The following is a 6,524-nucleotide window of genomic DNA, read 5'->3' as shown; positions in this document are numbered from 1 at the left end:
GGCCGCCAGGTGAGAAGGCCCCGCCCCTTCCCCCTAGGTGCGCGGGAGGCGCGGCCGCGGGGCCAGGGGAGGAGGGGGAAGAGCGCAGAGCTGGCGGAGGAGCTGGAGGGTGAGGGGACAAAGCGGGAACGGAGGGACAGACCTGAGCTTGTCGGAGGTGGGGGCTGCTGAGAGGAAGGAGAACGCAAGCCCAGGGGAGGTCGAGGGTGTGAGAAGGTGAGGGAGCACGAGTCAGCAGAGAGCCTGGAGGAGGNTAGAGGTGAGGGCAGTGCCTTGGGGACTTGACTGGGGGACATTTGGACGGCGTTTGGGGATGGCCGGGATGGTTGGGGGTGGGCTGACTTGTAGAAGTCAAGGACCCCAGGGAAGGGGCCCTGCGCTTTGCCAGCCTTGGCTGGGATGGACTGGGGAGGGGCGGGCCAGACATCTCGGACCCTGACCCCTTGGACCAGCCTTGGGGAAAGACCTTCTGAGGAGGAACGGTGCCTGTCACGCTCGTCTAGGGGCTCAGCTTGCTTCTGCAGAAGGTAGCAGCCCGGGAAGCGGTTTATCCCCCCCGGACTCGCCTTTATGGCCTGTGCCCCACGGCCAGTATTTACTGTGCGAGGGGCCGGGTGGTGGGCAAATGGCAATGAGTGAGATGCACAGGCGCATTGGCTGGGAGCTGGCAAGGACTTGTCACCGCAAATGTGAGCCTTGGAAGACAGGTGGGGACTGCCGGAGAGGACCCTTGGGAGACCCTCCCCAGCCAGAGGGCTCAGCGAAGGCTGCCCTGGGGAAGCGACCCGTAATCGGACCGCAGGAACCCACCGGCTGAAAACCAGAAGGCCCTGGTCCCTCTGGCGGGTCACGGTGGAGAAGGGGGCCTCCGGATGTGGCCAAGAAAAATGCCAGCACGGTCCAGGTTGCATTGGGGCGACAGGGAGGGACGGGGCCTGAGGTAACCTGGCAAATGTCTGTCAGGTCTAAAGGGATCGCAGGCTCTGTGAGATGGAGAGGAACGGGGAAGGGCGCGGAGAGGGGAGGGGAGGGTCCCATGAAGGTCAAGGCCATGGCCACAGAAAGGCAGAAAGAGATTCCTGGCCTTCCATGGGTCCAGAACAGGTGCCATAAATCCAAATGCGGACCAGGGAACAAAAGCATCGAAGTGAGGCAGGTGTGAGGCAGCGAGGAGGGAGGGCACCCTCCGTTTAAGCCAGCAGCCGCTTGCTACTCCTGAACTCTAGCTGAGTGCTACCATGTGCAAAGTCAGGCTCACAGGGACCAGCATGGATTCCTCAGGAGAAGCCAGAAGTCCGGAGTTTAGTGCAAAATTCCCTGAGCTTTAAGATTTTTTTTTAAGTATATTCATTTTGAGGGAGAGAGAAAAAGAAAGAGAGCACGCACACAAGTGGGGGAGGTGCAGAGAGAGAAAGAGAAGGAGAGACAGAATCCCAAACAGGCTCCGTGCTGTCAGCACAGAGCCCAAAGCGAGGCTCGGATCTCATGAACCGTGAGATCATGACCTGAGCCGAAATCCCAAGTCAGACACTTCACCGACTGAACCACCCAGGCGTCCCCCAAATTCCCTGAGTTTTAATGATCCCAGACTCATCTGCTAAGGAGGAATTGCCCTAACCCAGCATTTCCATTCCTGGGTTTCTTCCCAGTGGGAACATGCATTCATTCCCAGCAAAAGACACATTCATCATCGACCCTGAATACCTCCGGATTCCAGCCAAGTGGCCATTGATTGGCAAATGGAAAAGAATTGTGTACACACACACACACACACACACACACACACACACAGTGGAATATGATACAGCGATGAAAAAGAACAAAGTACAAAGTATAGATACATGGAGAGCCTTGAGCATGATGAGTCTCAAGGCATAATGTCGAGCGAAAGTATAAGACACAATTAGGGTGCACTGCATGCTCCGCTTCTGTGACATTCAAAGACAGACAGAAGTCATCTGCGGAGTTGGGACCCCAAGTTTTGCTTCCCGTAGGCCATGGGCATCTGGGCCCGGAGGGTTCTTTGTGGTGGGAGGTCCGTTCTGCACCGTGGAGGAGTTGAGGCGTGTCCCCGGTGTGTCCCCACTAGATGCCGGTAGCATATCCCCAGTGCAACACATGTCCCTTGTGTGCTGGAGTACAGTCACCTTCAGGTGAGGGCCGCTGGGCAAGTGCTACTTTGGGGTAGGGCCAGTCCCTGAAAAGTGGCCATTAGGGAGCCTCTGAGAGGCTGGAATATTCTGTATTTTGAGCTGGGTGGTGGTGACTAGGATGGAACGTATTTTTAAAAAATTTTATTTCAATGTTTTATTTATTTCTGAGAGAGAGAGAGAGAGAGACAGCATGAGTGGGGGTGGGGGGTGTCAGAGAGAGAGGGAGACACAGAATCTGAAACAGGCTCCAGGCTCTGAGCTGTCAGCACAGAACCCAATGCGGGGCTCAAACCCACGAACCGTGAGATCATGACCTGAGCCGAAGTAGGACGCTTAACTTACTGAGCCACCCAGGCGCCCCATAATGTTTATTTATTTTTGAGAGAGAGAGAGAATGCAGAGAGAGGGAGACAGAGAACCTGAAACTGATGGCACAGAGCCCGACGCAGGGCTCGAACCCACAAATCATCAGATCATGACCTGAGCTGAAGTCAGATGCTCAACCAACCGAGCCACCCAGGCGCCCCTGGAATGTATTTTTAAAATCCTATATTCCCAAGCTATATGCTTAAGGCGTATGTGTTTCACCATAAAAGAGTTAACCCTACAGCATGAGCAACTCTTGGAAACATCAGGCTCAGTGAAAAAAACCAGACACAAAAGGCCACAGATTGTATGAATCCATTTATGAGAAACGTCCAGAATAGGCAAATTCATAGAGACAGAAATTAGATCAGTGGTTGACCGGGGCTGGAGGAGGAGGAATGGAGAGCGACTGATCCTGGGTCCAAGATTTCCTTTGGGGGTGATGAGAATGTTCTGGATCTAGATACTGGTGATAGTTGTGCAACACCTGAATATACAAAAATGCACTGAGTTGTATGCTTTAAAATGGTTACTCTTACGTTGGGTGAATCATACCTTAAAAAGAAATTGCAAGAGGGGCGCCTGGGTGGCTCAGTTGGTAAAAGCGTCTGACTTCGGCTCAGGTCATGATCTCACAGCTTGTGGGTTCGAGCCCCGTGCCGGGCTCTGTGCTGACAGCTCGGAGCCTGGAGCCGGTTTCAGATTCTGTGTCTCCCTCTCTCTCTGACCCTCCCCTGCTCACGCTCGCTCTCTCTCAGAAATAAACATTTTAAAAATTAAAAAAAAAAAATGAAATTATAAGGGAAAAAAACCCCACAAAACAAAATGTTAACTCCCACAGGCTAAAAAGACCCGGCCCTGGGCCAGCTGGCCGTTCTGCATCAGGGGGAAGGGGGGCAGGGAGAATGAGGCATCACTGGCTGGAGAAAGTCAGGGAGAAAGTCAGGGCGGGAGCTGTGGGCATTCTTGGGGAGGGAGAGCTTAAGCGGCTCAGAGGCAAAGAAGTCTGCCTCAGCTCAGGGGAGCGCTCACTCTTAACCCAACCTGTCAGGCCTGGAAAGAAACGGGGCGGCAGGTCAGAGGGCAGCCCGTGGACCGTTGAAGGGAACACACAGTTCTGACATATTAAGGAGAAATGACAACCACTCAGCCCAGCCCCACGCAGAAGGAATGCGCAGTGGTGTTTGCTGGGTGTTCTCTGCAGGGGAGGGGGAAGGGGGGAAGGGGAAGGGCTCACCCCAGCACTCCGGCAGAGCCCACAGAGCAGCAGATTTCCCCAGGGCTCGGCCTGTGCTGGAAACCGAGAGCCGTGCCGTCGGATGACATTTGGGCCTATGCCTCCAGTCCTGGCAGGGAAATGACCCCCTTCCTTCCCCACTGCGGGCCAGGAGGCAAGGGTCTGGTGACCACTGGCTTTAAAAAATCAAATAAGCGAGGGGAAAGGAAAGCTAGCTAGGACTCCAGAAAGCTGTGCAGCTGGACTGCGCCAAAGCGTGGCCCCCACAAGGTACGTCCACCCAGAACCTGTGGACGCGACCTTATTTGGGAAAAGGGTCTTCGCAGAGGGAATTAAGTTAAGATCTTTTGAGGAGACCCTCCTGGATCAGGGTGGGCCCTGAATCCAACGACGAGTGTCCTGAGAAGGGGAGGGGACACAGAGAAGACCACGTGGAGGGCACAAGCCAAGACCCACCAGAAGCTGGGAAGGGCGTGGGAGGATCTTTCCGCTGGAGCCGGAAGGAGGGAGTGCAGCTCTGTGGACTCCTGGAGAGCAGCTTCCGGGCTCCGGAACTGAATCAACGCCTGTTTTAAGCAGCTACTACAGACCCTGGCAGTCAATTCCACAGACACGTATGAAGCCTGTATGAGGGCCCAACGGTACCGTGTGGAAGGCAGACCCAAGAATCGAGCATTCCAATACCTTAGGATCACCCTTCCTGGGCAAGGGTGTCGGGGGTGGTTAGGCGGGGAGGTGGGGGGGTGGCCGGGGAACTCCTTACAGCAGAGGTGATGACACGGACCTGAGCCACAGCCAATAGGGGACAGCAGGTGATATAAACACGCCAAAGAGCCACGCCAAGGCCAACCGCATCAACAATGGCACAGGTAACCCTCAGCTTCTGTGTCCCAGAGACAAAAAGGAGAGATAGGGACTGTGGTGAAGGTTAGCAGTTGTTAATATCGGGGCGCCTGGGGGGCTAAGTCAGCTGGGCGTCCGACTTCAGCTTAGGCCACGATCTCACAGTTTGTAGGTTCAAGCCCCACATCGGGCTCTGTGCCTGCTTCAGGTTCTCTCTCTCTCTCTCTCTCTCAAAAATAAACAAACATTATGGGGCGCCTGGGTGGCTCAGTCAGTTAAGTGTCCAACTTTGGTTCAGGTCATGATCTCACGGTTCTTGGGTTCGAGCCCCATGTCAGGCTCTGTGCTGACAGCTCAGAGGCGGGAGCCTGCTTCAGATTCTGTGTCTCCCTCTCTCTCTGACCCTCCCCTGCTCACGCTCTGTCTCTCTCTATTTCTCAATAATAAATAAATGTTAAAAAAAAAAATTGGGTGATTTAAGCAGAGTTCAAGGGAGGAACTTACCCAGTAGGGACGGCTGTAGGAGTTATACCACACCTCGGGCTCACAAAATTAGGGAGCTCTTAGCATCTCTGAGAGGTGAGGCAAGGGAGTTGTCAGACCCTGGAGACATGACAGGCTATGTGGACGGTGAGAGCCTGTAACCTGTGACAAGGACGCAGCTGGCCCACAGAGGCCATGGGGTAAGGGGGTGAACTCGGGAATAAACAGCCTCCCCACCTCAGGGGTCCTCAGTGGCTGAATCCAGCACAAGCCAGACGACCTGGGAGCCCATTAGTGAAGTCCACAAAGCCCAGTCTCCTGGGACACACCAGGCGGGATGGCGAAGTGAGGAGTATTGCTCCAGGTGGGCACGTGGAAGATTCCAGAACAGGAAGGTTGAGTGATTCCAACCAGGGCAAGTCTGGGTCCAGGGTCCCCTCAACCTCTCACCACGTGAGACCCAGAACCAGCAGACCTGTGCCCTCTCCTCAGGGGGACACGCTAGCTGAGGCCCACCCCACCCCCACCCCCCGCTGGGAAGGTGACATCAGCTTCTCAGAGACTCCAGGAATCCGGATTTTTATGCAACAGTTGCCTGATATTTAAAAGCTAGCAGCTCATTACAATTTTTTAAAAACCTGTACAGGTTCAACAAATCACACGGGTGGGCCGGACTGGGCTCTGGGTGTCAAACCCCGGGGGCCTCAGGCCGTGGACACTGCAGGATCAAAGGCATCCGGGACGCAGGAATCAGGATGTTCAGAGAGGCGGCCGCGCAAAGCACTTTGGGTGACATGGGGCCCACACACGGCCTCATGGGTTTGACTCACAGGTGCCCGGGGTGGGGGCAGGGGCCGCCCGTTGCGGGGGTGAAACTGAACAGGTTCTTTGGGTCTAAACTAGGCAGGGTCACTGGAGCCACGCTAACGGGTTTCAACTTGGAAGGAGAGGAGCCACTGATGGCTTTTAAACAACGAAATGACTCAGCCGTGTCTTGTCTCCCCACCACCCCAAAGCTGGCTTTGGATCGAGCTTTCTTTGGGGGGGAGGGGGTGTGGATCACCGAGCGAAATAAACGAAAGCGCCCCCTTCCGGCGGTGTACTTGCAGCTCGGCGGGGAGGGGTGCGAGGCACCTGGANTCCCCTTCCCCTGGGACCGGCAGCCTGGCCCGGCCTCCTTCTCCCCCGTCACCCCCATCACACCACTGGGAACAAACCCACGGCTGACATGGATTCCTAACTCGGCGCCCAAGCAGGGGGAGAGAGGGGGAGACAAAACACCCATCTGTTCTCTCTCTGATGGAACACGATTCTTCACCCAGTGCTTAAACCCCGCGCTTCTCTTCCCATCCCCTCTCAGCAGCCGCGGTGACGCCCGTATAAATCGCTGCAAATGGGTTTTCCCGCCGGTAGCCGTGTTGTTTTAATAATGGTTCGTTTTC

General features: G+C 55.4%; 1 long non-coding RNA gene across 1 annotated transcript in view; it reads right to left on the bottom strand.

Annotated features, from left to right (window-relative positions):
• Positions 1-2,822: 2,822 nt before the first annotated feature.
• Positions 2,823-6,524, bottom strand: part of LOC144232890 (uncharacterized) — a 28,393-nt gene continuing 24,691 nt past the window's right edge. Inside the window, exon 4 of the long non-coding RNA XR_013335555.1 lies at positions 2,823-3,006. This is a non-coding gene — a long non-coding RNA (uncharacterized LOC144232890). The remainder of the gene's footprint in view (positions 3,007-6,524) is intronic.

Source organism: Crocuta crocuta, unplaced genomic scaffold, assembly GCF_008692635.1.
Source record: "Crocuta crocuta isolate KB4526 unplaced genomic scaffold, BGI_CrCroc_1.0 scaffold693, whole genome shotgun sequence".
Classification (NCBI taxonomy): domain Eukaryota; kingdom Metazoa; phylum Chordata; class Mammalia; order Carnivora; family Hyaenidae; genus Crocuta; species Crocuta crocuta.
The sequence above is the reverse complement of the archived record's forward strand: the minus strand, read 5'-3'. Positions and strand labels throughout refer to the sequence as shown.